The sequence below is a fragment of the Erpetoichthys calabaricus genome, chromosome 8 (genome assembly GCF_900747795.2).
Source record: "Erpetoichthys calabaricus chromosome 8, fErpCal1.3, whole genome shotgun sequence".
NCBI classification, from domain to species: Eukaryota; Metazoa; Chordata; class Cladistia; order Polypteriformes; family Polypteridae; genus Erpetoichthys; species Erpetoichthys calabaricus.
Genome location: NC_041401.2, coordinates 18,556,349 through 18,569,972, shown reverse-complemented (window position 1 = coordinate 18,569,972; position 13,624 = coordinate 18,556,349). Strand labels below are relative to the sequence as shown.

Genomic DNA, 13,624 nt, shown 5'->3' with positions numbered 1-13,624 from the left:
ATGTGTGAGGTGCAATTATTGAAGCCTATTGGATACCCCCCGTTCCCCACCCCCCTACCCCCCGCCATACATGTACACTTTTTATCTTCCGAGATTTAAATTATAGGCTAACTGCTCCTGGAGAAAGGGGAATCTTGTCTTTCTATTCTTCGGTAGGAAACGTTGAATCCGACCCCTACTGTGAAACAAAAAAAGTAATGCATATCTCACTGTCTTCACTGTCCGTGAATATAATAGAATTGAAATTCGAAGGCACTTTTAGTTTTGCAAATGGAATGAGTTGATAGACAGAGGCACCTCATATTCCCCCCCACCCCTTGCGAACACCCAGGGTTTAATGCATTTGCTGGTGGTGTTCTTGTATTGCGTCTAACAAAATTTGGTCCCCCACCAAAGAAAGCGAAAGCGCCTAAATTCTTATTCAAGCATTCTATCAAGCTCGGCATTCACGGCTATGTCGAAAGGGCATGTCAGCCTTTTGATTCTCCCTGCGAGGTAATTATCCTTTTCCTGTCATGGAACAACAAATGATAGCTAACTATTGAGGCGCATTTGCAGTTCTTGCATTCATCAATGGGGAAGGGGATTTTTAGGGGTGGGGAGGGTTGGGGGGAGAAAAAAAAAAATCTGTTTAATTTTGTTACACAGCTGCATATCGGCTTTTATCACGTTTCTGTTGTTCTCTGTGGTTATTCCTCTAGATATTTTTCCCTTTACGTTTTTTTTTTTCCTCCCCGTAAATTCGGCACTCTTTATTGTTGAAGTAATTTTCTTTTCTAGGTCTGTTTTTTTTTTTTTCTTTTAGCAAGGGCCATGAATGGAGAAAATTATCACAATTACTCATATAATTGAGCCTTCTTTGTAGCAAGTGCAACTCAAATAGCCTTCCTCCATCATGAAAATGGTTTCATTATAGGGTTTTTCATATTCCCTGACACTATCCACCATACAGAGGCAAACGCGTGGATGAGATGCAGACGGAGCACAGCGGATCAGTAAGGTCACAGTAGGAATAATTAGCTCTGCGATGGAAAGAGCATCAAGGCCCTTTTTCAGCAGCATAAATGTACTGTCCATGGCTTTTAGCCACAAAGAACTTACTAACAAATGGAGCTTCCGCCTACTACTTTAAAAAAAGATTTGTATCAACATTACAATTTTCCATCATTAAGACTAATAACACAGTGCCCAGTGTGGCTCAAGGAGGAACAAAAAAATAGAGAAAGAGGGGAGGGATTAAAAAAAAGGGAAAGAAATCGCATTCAGGTGTTGGCTGCGAACTGACCTCCCGTTTTCTTTTGTTTAAGACTTAACTCGGAGCAGAAAGGAAAAGACTATTAAAAAAAAAAAAAGAAGGGAAAACCATCCGGCAACAGCGGCGCTGCAAGGCCCCCATACTAGGGCTAAGCATTTAATTGGCAAATTTGCATGTTTACTGTCAGAGAAAGAATGTGTTTTACTGCTCGTTATTCTTTATTGAGCTTTTTATTTTGTTTGCTTTGCTAATAAAAAAAATTGGGAGCTGGAACCACTGAATGCTTCTAAAAAAAAAAATTAAAAATTATAAATAGGGATTTGGTTAACAAATGCCTTACATGCCTGCTGTTAATAAAACCCAGCCTTTCGTATTGTCTCAAGAGTTTCCTGTAACCTCCTGTAATAATCCCGACCCCAAGGGCTACCAGAGCAGGAATGGCCTCAATCTGCAAGTCTCCTCCTCTTTTATGTATACATGTAGGAGCTGATGCATTAACTGCTGGTGATTTATTGAAACTATTTTTTTTTTCTTCCTATATCTAACTTAAAGGTAAATGGTCATTTTAGACCAATTTCAGGCAGGTGTTATGATGTGCAGCGTGATCCGACACCTACTGCTTTTGTAATAGGGAAAATCTATTGGTTTTTACTCGGGCTTTTTCTGTGGACTCCCTTTGAACTGTGATTAACCACAGTGTGATACCTGCCAGGCTGGCGCACTGATCAGTGGGCACCTACCTGTGCTGCTGTGATGACAGTTCAGCCGCTCACAGACTGGCGCTGCCAGCACACAGGAGTCAAACTTCAGCTCAGATGAAGAAAAGGCAATCTGAGAATGGGTGGCGATGGACACTCAGGGTGAGACTCGATGAAAGGCACTGAGGGAGCCCGGGTGCAAGAAGGCACCGGTAGTGTATATTGACGTTTTCTCAGTCGCCTTCTATCAGACTGACAAAAAGATGAGACTTCCATTTACAATTGGCACTCCTAGTAAGGACATCTTTTTCGCAGGCTATTGAATAGTGTCGGTCTTTCTTTCTTTCTTTCTTTCTTTCTTTCTTTCTTTCTTTCTTTCTTTCTTTCTTTCTTTCAGACATGGCCATTAGTACAATCCCTGACAATTCATTTGATCTTCCAGTGAAAAATATTTCACATTGCTTGATGCTTTTAAAACTCATTTGAATTTAATAAAGTCTCAGATATTTGTTTTTGCTAAATATGCTAAAAAATGTAATGAAGTAATTTAGACTCTTTTCTGGAAATTACATGCAAATTTCACAGATTAGATAGATAGATAGATAGATAGATAGATAGATAGATAGATAGATAGATAGATAGATAGATAGATAGATAGATAGATAGATAGATAGATAGATAGATAGAACTGAAAGGCACTATATACAATATAGACAGTTATATAGAAAGGAATGGCACTATATGATAGATAGATAGAACTGAAAGGCACTATATACAATATAGACTGTTATATAGATAGGAATGGCACTATATGATAGATAGATAGAACTGAAAGGCACTATATACAATATAGACTGTTATATAGATAGGAATGGCACTATATGATAGATAGATAGATAGATAGATAGATAGATAGATAGATAGATAGATAGATAGATAGATAGATAGATAGATAGATAGAGCACTATATAGTAGATAGACAGACAGACTAACTACTGGCTTCCCCTACTTTTCCATTCTGATCTGATCCAGTTCACATTTTTTTTTCTTGAATGGTGTACCAATACAGAAAAAGTATAAAAAAAAAAATCCAATTTTTTTAAAGTTGTGTGGCACCAGCATTTCATTAATTTAAGTACCAAAAGTAAATGATAGTTTGAAGCATTTTACACTGAGTCATTTATTAGCATAATCGCAACTATAATCCCTCCCACTCTTTGGTGTAATATATGTGATACCTCTAGCTTGACCCCCAGCCGGCTCTTTGAATGTATATATCAATAGAAACACACTGGAAACTCCAAGGGGGACTCTGACTCCAGTGTAGCAGAGCAGCTAGGCATGCATGTCAACATGATGGGGGAATGACCAAGGTGCGAGATGAGACCTGGTTATCTGTAATTTGCTTTGGTATTGTTTTGGTACACAGTACTAAGGTCTGAAAGCCAGTATCAATACTGAAATAAAATATTAGTACCTATGCAATACTAATATATACTGTGTGTGTGTGTATATATATGTATATATATATATATATATATATATATATATATACACAAATCAGCCACAACATTTAAACCACTGACAGGTGAAGTGAATAACATAGATTATCTTGTTACAGTGGCACCTGTCAAAGGGTGGGCTACATTAGGCAGCACACGAACAGTCAATTTTTGAAGGTGATATCTTGAAAGCAATGAAAATGGCCAAGCATAAGGACCTAAGCAACTTTGACAAGGCCAAATTGTGATGGCTGGACGACTGAGTCAGAGCATCTCCGAATTGACAAGTCTTCTGAAGTGTTTCTGGTATGCAGTGCTTAGTGTCTACCAAAAGTGGTCCAAGGAAGAATAACCAGTGAGCCATCGACAGGGTCATGGGCGGCCAAGGCTTATTGATGCATGTGGGGAGTGAAGGCCAGCCTGTCTGGTCTAATGCCGCAGAAAAGCTACAGAAGCACAGATTGATGATAAAATCAATGCTGGCCATAAGAGAAAGGTGTCAGGACACACAGAGTATGTACAGCATATGGAGCTACACAGCAACAGAGCAGTCAGAGTGCTCATGTTGACCCCTGTCCACTGCTGAAAGCACCTGCTAAGGGCAAGTGATTATCAGAACTGGACCACAGAGCCATGGAAGGAGGTGGCCTGAAACACTTTTTTTTTTTTTTTTTTTTTAATCATGTGGACAGCCGGGTGAGTGTGTGTCATTTACCTAGGGACGAGATGGCATGAGGATGCATTATGGGAAGAAAGCAGTGTGATGCTCTGGGTAACGTTCTTTTGAGAAAACTTGGCTCCTGGCATTCATCTGGATGTTACTTTGACACATACCACCTACTTAAAGATTGTTGCAGACTCTATACTGTACACCCCTCCAATGGTCTCTTTCAGCAGAATAATGTGTCCTGCCATACTGCAAAACTTGTTCAGGAATGTTTTGAGGAACTTGACAAAGAGTTCAGGGTGTTGACCTGGCCTCCAAATTCCACGAATCTCAAACCAGTCGAGCTTTTGTGGGATGTGCTGTGAAAAACAAGACAGGTCCATGGAGGCCCCACCTCACAACCTGCAGGACGTAAAGGAACTGCTGCTAACGTCTTGGTGCAGATACCACAGGACACCTTCAGAGGTCTTATGGAGTCCATGGCTCAATGGGTCAGAGCAGGGGACCTACACAATATTAGGTGGGTGGTTTTAATGTTGTGGCTGATTATTCTATATATACGTAAATAAAATATAACCCAGTCAATTAATGCAGAGTTAATGTCTGCCCATTGCCAGTCAAGCAGAGACTGCAGATCACGTCGTTATTAGTTAACATTAAACTCTCAGCTATCTTTGGTTCCTAGTAAACTGTTTAGAGGCCATGAGAGTTGGTTTAGCATCCTACACTTGGATCAAATGCCTGGCCTAGAGATTTTGCAGGGTGCTTTGTTTTTTAATTACTTTCATTTAATTGTAGGATTTAAAAAGATGGCCCAAAGTTCATTTCATTTGAATTGAGCATTGGCCGTATTTAGTTAAGGAAACAAGGCCAAGAATCTAATTTATTTTGTTTTGTGTCTAACTAACACAAGTCAGCATCCCAGGCTCGTCTTTGAGATGGCTGGTCCACTTTCCCACTCCCAGAACCAAACAATACACTCCTCCTCAGCTCCTCACCTCTCTCTCGCACACCACTGGTCTTCCTTACTCCCACCAGATGAGCTCTTGCCTTCCACTCCTCTTCTGACTCACATCTCACAGATGACTCACAGATGACATCTTTGCCAATGACATCCAGCTGTATTGTTGCTCATTTTAAACCTCCTCCCAGGAGGAGTACTTCTGGTGCCACTTCAGCACCCAACCAACATACTTCTGGGTCAGACCTAGCCCTTATGAAATCCTGGGATTGTCTTCCCAGAACGGCATCACGACGTGATAGACAATACTCCATGGGCCTTAACACAGGGAGTTGGCCCCTGCTGTTTGCACTTATGTAGATGTGGGTTGTGTGATCTCTTGTCCTGCTCCTCTGACTGCCTTTCCATTATTATTCTGGCCTCTGGAATAGTTTGTTATTTCAAGGAATTTATTAACTCTGCCCTCTTTTGACACCCCTGCCATGAGAGGTTAATGAAAATATTACAACAGGTAAGAGGAGAATAAGCCCTTCAGCTCATCAAGCTCATCCATCTTATACACAGAGATTGTCCAAAGTAACATCAAGTCAAGATCTGAATGCCCCTAAAGTCCTGCTCTCCGCCACACTTCTTGGTCTCTTATTCCATGTGTCTATGGTTCTTTGCGTGAAGAACAAGTTTCAAACATTTGTGCAAAATCTTCACTTAACAAGTTTCCAACCTTGTCCCTGTGTTCTTGTCACTTTAAAGTAACTGCCTCGATCCCCTGTACTAATTCCTTTCATAATTTTAAAGTCTACAATCATGTCCCCTCTTAGTCTTTCAACACCCCTTTTAGTTCATATCTCTCAGTGGTGGAATCAGCCTCGTCACTCTTCTATGGACTTTCTCTAGTGCTGCTATGTCTTGTTGACTGTAAATCAAATACTGTAGGTATCCTGAATCTGCATATCTACAGATTTTCAAATTCATCGTTTTCATGTTTTCGGGGGTATGGTTTAAAGAAGACCAGTGGTGTGTCTAGATAGACAGCTCAGGACACCTGAAGGTGTAAATGATTAACAATTCTCGTTTAACAGTGGTAGAGATGGTGACTGTGTTTTGCAGCTTCAGAGTTGATCCCCTTCTTGTGCTTGATACTTTCCGACAGAACATTTAGAAAAACATTAGCATCAATAGCTGCTTGTTGTTGTGGCTTCTAAATTCAGATTATTTATGAAAAACGTGGAAAAGTGTAGGATACCTCCTAAATTAAGTTGCAACGTTACAGCACAAAATGGCAGAAAGGGAGGACCAGGCCCCTAATCTACTTGAAAGCTGAGAAGAGATGATAAGAGGATAATGGAACAGGAGATGAATCGTAGTCTGAGACTCTCCCACACTACTATATATTTATTTAAAAAAACACATTTTTAAACAAAAACGTTGTCTGTCCACACTAGCATTTTCACATTGTTTACAAAAGTATCTCCAACACAGTAGCGTAGCGTGGGTGTCAGCCGCCCGGGGCGGAGGAAAATTCCGCCATCCCCTTATTTAGGTATGGTTCGAATTTTTACAAGATATTATTATTATTTATTGTGAAATTTTGCCGCCCCCTAAAAGTGCCGCCCGGGGCGGGTCGCCCCCACTACGCTACGCCACTGCACCAACACTAAAACGATGGAAAACACATGTGACGTCACCATTCACCTACTGTGTACTAGGAATGCGAGCATTGGCAGAAACAAGAAGAGGAAGTGTTCTCTGCACCAGACGTTTATTTGCAGCTACTTTTTACGCACAGTAATGGTGAATAAGAAAAACAAAAAAAGACGTCTGACTTGATATTTTCTGTGGTGGGTTGGCACCCTGCTCAGGATTGGTTCCTGCCTTGTGCCCTGTGTTGGCTGGGATTGGCTCCAGCAGACCCCCGTGACCCTGTATTTGGATTCAGCGGGTTGGAAAATGGATGGATGGATGGACTTGACATTTTCAGAAGTATACATTTATGAAGAGCCTTTTCAAAAGTCTCCATTTTCCATATCCAAGTCTCCATATCCAAGTAGTGTGGATAAAAGGCAAAAATGAAGACCAATGTCAGCATTTTTAAACAGAGGTGTAGTAGTGTGGATGTAGCCTGAGTTCCAGAAACTTTAAAAAAAATGTAATCTCAAATACCAAAGCTGAAAAGAAAGCCATAGGTCGTCGTCAAAGAGGAAAGGGTATAGAATTCAGAATGCAGAATTCAAAAAGAAATCTACAAAAAGCTGTTTGTTTTAATCCTTAATCACGGATACTAAAGTTATTGTCTGTTTTTACCTGCATTATTATCAATCTTTAATTTAATATTGTTTTTTGTATCAGTATGCTGCTGCTGCTGGAGTATGTGAAATAATATAAGTCATTACTATAATAGAGGCAGGCAGTGAGGTGTACAGGTTAAGGCTTCGGACTTCAGACCTTGAGGTTGTGGGCTGAAATCCCACTACTGACACCATTGTGTGACCCTAATTAAGTCACCTGACTTGCCTGAGCTCCAATTGAGGGAATAAAGCAAACAAAACAAAAGGGACCAATCATATTTCAGATGTGGTAAGATGCCTTGGACAAATAATCTCTCTATATATAAAATCCAATGTCTGTCTGTCTGTCTGTTTGTCTGTCTGTTTGTCCGCTTTTCACGAGAGAACTACTTAATGAATTTAGATTAGGGTTTTTTCTATAATTTGCTTGAACATTCCAGTTGATTTTGCAACCTTGTGAATTGTGTGAATTCCCCTTGGGATTAATAAAGTATCTATCTATCTATCTATCTATCTATCTATCTATCTATCTATCTATCTATCTATCTATCTATCTATCTATCTATCTATCTATCTATCTATCTATCTAAATGATCCGTTGCACTGGTACTAAAGGTGTCATGTCAATGATGTCAGATGCTGCAGCGTTCTAAACCGCGCCCCTTGGCAACCGGCTGTGGCATCCTGAACACAGGACTCATAACATGCCAGCGCCCATTAGCAAAGCAAACTGGCCTCGCAGTAACGTGAAAATAATAACCAAATAAATACAACAAATTCCCAGAAGCAATAAATAATAAAAACGAGTAACCAGAAATGTTTCTTGCTTTAAAACAAATCCCTTAACACACGTTTTAATACTCATGATAAACTGTTGAAGTGTAATGCATTAACAATCTTTATTATTTTATATGGGAGTTTTTCTTTGACTTCTTAGAGAGTCAAGGCTGGGGGGCTATCAAGAGGCAGGGCCTGTTAAAGCCCATTGTGGCACTTCTTGTGTGATTTTGGGCGATACAAAAATAAATTGTATTGTATTGTATTAATCTTTTGTAGCTTTTCCTGCATGGATTTTGAAGTTCAAGGAATCTAAAAATAATGTTTTTTTCATTTTACATTGAAATTAAAACGTAGAAAAATCTGCCATCTTGCTATGACACCATATTTATTTTATTGTGAGCTACACCAGTTTTGAAGCTGTCAAGTTGGCCGTTGCCATAGGTATCTATCCCAAAACATTCAGGAATGCACAATGCATGTCATCAAACGAAAGGCTATATAAAAAGTTATGTATTCATCCCATTCGTGTTTGAGTTTTCGATAAATATAGTATTTACACGCAAATATCAGTTTTGTTAACAGACTTCCCAGTAGGCAAATTGATTTGTTTCTTTAGATGTTTGATTTTGTGTTTTGAACTTGATAATCGATCAAATTTTAGATAGATAGATAGATAGATAGATAGATAGATAGATAGATAGATAGATAGATAGATAGATAGATAGATAGATAGATACTTTATTAATCCCAATGGGAAATTCACATTCTTCAGCAGCAGCATACTGATACTATAAACAATATTAAATTAATTTAATTTATTCTTCAGTAACAACCCAAGCACAAATAACCAACTACGTTCTGATCTCCTGATTCCTTTTTATAAAAGAAAAATACACTGTCTAGTCCTAAGTCAGTACAACGACAGTCTCTATGTGTACAAAAAACTGAACAGGACTTCACTCAGGACTCAGGAACAGGCCTCACCACAGGCAGCCTGTCCCCAAACTCCAAAGGCAGGTTTCAAGGCCTGTACGGGCCCAAGATGGGGCTCAGGCTTTTAATAGTTTGTTGTACTTCAAATGCACAAAAATACACAAAAAGGTAGAGGATAACCAGAACTGTATGGATCGATAAGATAAAAAAACAAAATAATGTTTTGAAAATTCAAAGAGGTTATTACATAAACAAAAGAAGAACAGAAAAATTGCAAAAATTAGGGCAACCCAAAATTTAACAAGTCTAAATCCGCATTTAAGTAATCAGTAACTAGTGACAGAGCAAAAGTGCACAATAAACCAGAAGACATTCAATCCAATGCTTTCGGTGGAAACGCACTCCAAAATGATCAATGAATCTCTGAGGAACTCATAAAAAGATTGAGGGTGGTCCCTCAGAAGTGGCATCATGGCATCCTTGCCTCATGGGGTTCCACCCAAAGAATTCAAGGAATGTAACCTCAAAGCATATACTGTATGTACAATACATAACAATTAAACAAAATTAACAAAAATGATATGAAAATCAAAAACACTTGTAACATAATAATTCAACAATAACAATAAAAAGAAAAATCAACATAAGGCAAGGACAGCTTAACACTGAGATGTGCTGGCATGCAGTCCCTCCTTGGCGGTTCACACTGTGCTAATGGGGTTGATAAGCACCAGAACCTGATCTGTAGGTATTGAATGTACTAATTTTGCATAAGTTTGAAATTAGGTAAAAAAACAGGGGAAATGCATACTTTGACACTGCTGCTGTTGTCTACTGAATGTTGCAAAAAAAAAAATCTCAGAGGTCTGTCACACAGCAGTTGACACATGAGATTGAGCAATACCAGGTCTGTGATGCCCTTAGAATTCTGGGGCTGCATGCGCGCTGCACTGAATGGATCAGTATGTGTCTATGCAGCGTCGAGAGGTGTGGGTAAGCCGATGAACCCCATTCTGATGAGGACCAGAGCTTGCAGTTTTTCCCTATGAACAAGGAATTCTTAATGTGTGAGGCGTAAATTCACACCGATTAAGACCCAGCTCTTTGCTCACTCTGCCACTTGCTACTACTGATTGGATAGTTTGGTGAGGTCCTTGGATCGGCCCTTCTGTTGTTGCTCTTATTCTCTGCCAAAGCACCTAGAAGATGATCTAACTTAACCATAGAGGAAGTAAAAGTCGTAGTAATGTTGTCATACGTAAATTTGTGAAAGGATCATTACTACGCTTTGAGGGGTGAGATCTGATGACTGATACTTCCACCAAACCCCAGCTCACCCCATTGGTTCTCCACATGAGTCAGCATCCAGCTGGAACCTAACCCCATTTTTCCCATAGGTCAATGCTTCAGTATTGACAATTTTTATTTCCACTGGCTTTTTCAGGAGTGTAACTCCTGTGGATGACAAGAATTGACTGCCTATAAGGCTCACAACACAAAATGTGACGTCTTCCATTATGTACTAGGATTAATAACATGGCCTTCTAATGCAAAGCATAGTATCGCAAGCTAACCCGTAATTCTGACATCCAATAATGTGTTGCCTGACACTACCAGTTCTCATGTACATGGTTTGCAGATATGGAGAGTTCAGACACAAACTTTGACCCTTTGTTTGCTTTTTTCCATTCTATGGTGGTACATAAAACACACCACATCAGATTAGCAGATTCAACACCCACGAAATACAAAATTCAGAGCCTGCCCATGAATCATCTATATATATAATTCAGGTATTTTGCTAGTCTATATATATAATTCACTAAGGCAAGACAACCATGGAAAGCACGCCGGAAGGGGGCGTGGATTCACTAAGCTGCCGACAAGTAAGACACCCATGGCGCACGCAGGAAGGAGCCACACCCACCAACTCTAAGCCCATTGGATACAACGACAACTCACAGAGCCACGCCCACCAACTCGGACGCGACGCCTCCGAAAACATGCCGTCATTTCTGTTTGTCTGTGCCACAGTCCACATGCAGCTCTGAGCCACGTTGACTTTTCATTAGTCAACCTCAGTGGAACCTTGGTTCACACAGAGGCAGCGCCAGAGAGAGACAGAGGCACACACAGGCAGCGCGACAGAGAGAGCCGTGCAATCCTTTAAAACTGAGGTTAAAACACAATGAAGGAAGCAGTCTTTAAAAACCAATAAACCCTGTGCCTCTTTTTCATTAGCGTCTCACCTGCTTCACCGCTCTGCAACAGTCCAGACGCTTTCACAGCAGCTGACCTTCTCTGTGCCTGACTCCACTACTGTCAGTCGCCTGATTAAAAATGGTGAACTCCTGCAATGTTACTATCTTGCTTGGCTTTTAAATAAAGTTCAGATTTGTTGAAATTTTCCTTTTTTCCCCCCTGTGCTTAAAACTCATTTTTAAAAAAAGTGTTTATACAACTGCTGCAATGTTACAGAGAGAGAGAGGGCTTGCCTGCTTCTGAGAGACAGAGGGGGAGGGGGCTCGCGTGCTGCTGAGAGGGGGGGGGGGCTGGGGAGGCTTGCGTGCTGCTGGGGGAGGGGGCTCGCGTGCTGCTGAGAGAGAGAGAGGGAGAGGGGGGGCTGGGGAGGCTCGCGTGCTGCTGAGAGAGAGAGAGAGGGGGGGGCTGGGGAGGCTCGCCGTGCTGCTGAGAGAGGGGGGGGGGGGGGGCTGGGGACATTAAAAAAGCGGCGTGATTATGCGGCGTATGCTACACCGCGGGTTGGTATGCAGCGTGTAAAACAGTTTGTCGCGGATAATTTGCCTTTTACTTTAACACGAAGACAATTTCCTGTTAGATTTGCCTTTGCGATGATAATTGATAATTGTTTCACATGTTAATTTTTTTCCCTGTGCTTAAAAGACATTAAAAAAGTGTTTCTCAACTGTGACTCCGGAACAACTCACTACGCAAGCTATATTAAGCATCAACAACGAAGACTCGCTACACCTTAATGAACAAGTGCTGAAACTTATCCCTACCGACGAAGTAACTTTCACCAGCGTGGCCTCCATCGTCACAGACGATCCTGCTTTCAGTCACGGACAATTGTATGTTGCTCTCTCCAGAGGTCCATCTTTTCATTCACTCACAGTGGTATTCACAAACCCACACCATTTGGACAACTGTGTCGTTCAGCAAGTGTTCACCCATCAATACATAATTATGCGGCGTGTGGGTTGGCTAGTTAATTATAAACTAACAGGATAAGCAGTGCTTTGCTAATCGTGCAATTTATTCTTCTTATTCAACAGTTTATATTTTTATTGAGTTTTAAACTATTTTTGAGTTTCACAAGATTTAGGCATTAAGTCTTTCATTTCATTTTGCAGCCTCATTGCAGAATCTGAAGGCCTGACTGTCTGTCCTGGCAAAATACCAAAATTCAATATTCTGTGACCATGTAATGACATTTCTGTAATATCGCAAGCTGACCCCTTTTTCTGACATCCAATAATGTGCTGCCTGACACTACCACTTCTCATATAAGGGTTTGCAGGTATGGAGAGCTGAGACGCAAAATTTGCCCCTTTGTTTGCTTTTTTTCCATTCTATGGTGGTACATAAAACACACCACATCAGAGAGAGACGAGCATCTCTTCCGTTTGTGAGGTCCAGACTACCCGCGTTCCCAACGCCTTGTGAGATAGCAGGTCTGTGCATGTTAAATACAGGGAGTCCTCGGGTTACAACGTTTCGAGTTTACAACACTCACTCCCATAAAAACTTTGAGACGTGAGTATTTCGGTTTACGCCATTAGCATCGTCCTTACAGACTACGTGGGCAAAGTAGTTTGGTTGTGCGCAATGGAAGAATACGCAGGAACGCAGCGTATGAGTGAGGGAGTTGGCAAACTAGTTTCCTTGCGAGTGGAGGAAGTGTTCCGTTTGTGTGGCTTTGTTTGTCGACTTTGTGGAACTTATCATGGCTCCTGGACGAAAGTCAAGAGTCTGCAGATGGTAGTGCTTCGAAGAAGAGGACAGCCATCACAATGGAAGTGAAATTAGACATTGTAAAGAGATCAGAAGGATCAGTACAGTATATTTATGTCCGTTTCCTTTTTCTGTGGCTTAGTTGTGTTTTTTATGTTCTAGATCAGCGGTTCTCAAACTGTGGGGCGTGCCCCCATGTAACAAAAAAGGGGGAGCGAATGTTGCCATATGTGGCATAATTTCGCTGTTCGTACAGAAATTTTAAACTTGTAGCAGGGTATCGGCAGCAAAAAATATAGGAATAAATTTTATTAGGGTTTCAAAAAAAATTAGGAGAGTGATTAAAACTTATGAAAACTCGGGTCGCAAATACTTAAAGGTTGAGAAACGCTGTTCTAGATTACAATTTTGCAAATATGTTCGGATAGGTAAGTGACTTAAGCTAGGGTGTGTTTCGACTTATACCAAAATTCGGGTTACATCACTGTTGTAGGAACGGAACTGTGTCGTAACCTGAGGACCCCCTGTAGATAGATAATGTGGTCTCGTTTTCGGGTGCGGCATAGGT

The 13,624-nt window shown here is 40.7% G+C and overlaps 1 protein-coding gene across 2 annotated transcripts in view; it reads left to right on the top strand.

Annotated features, from left to right (window-relative positions):
* Positions 1 to 13,624, top strand: part of metap1d (methionyl aminopeptidase type 1D (mitochondrial)) — a 209,192-nt gene that overhangs the window by 172,975 nt on the left and 22,593 nt on the right. The gene's annotated exons all lie outside the window — the stretch shown is intronic.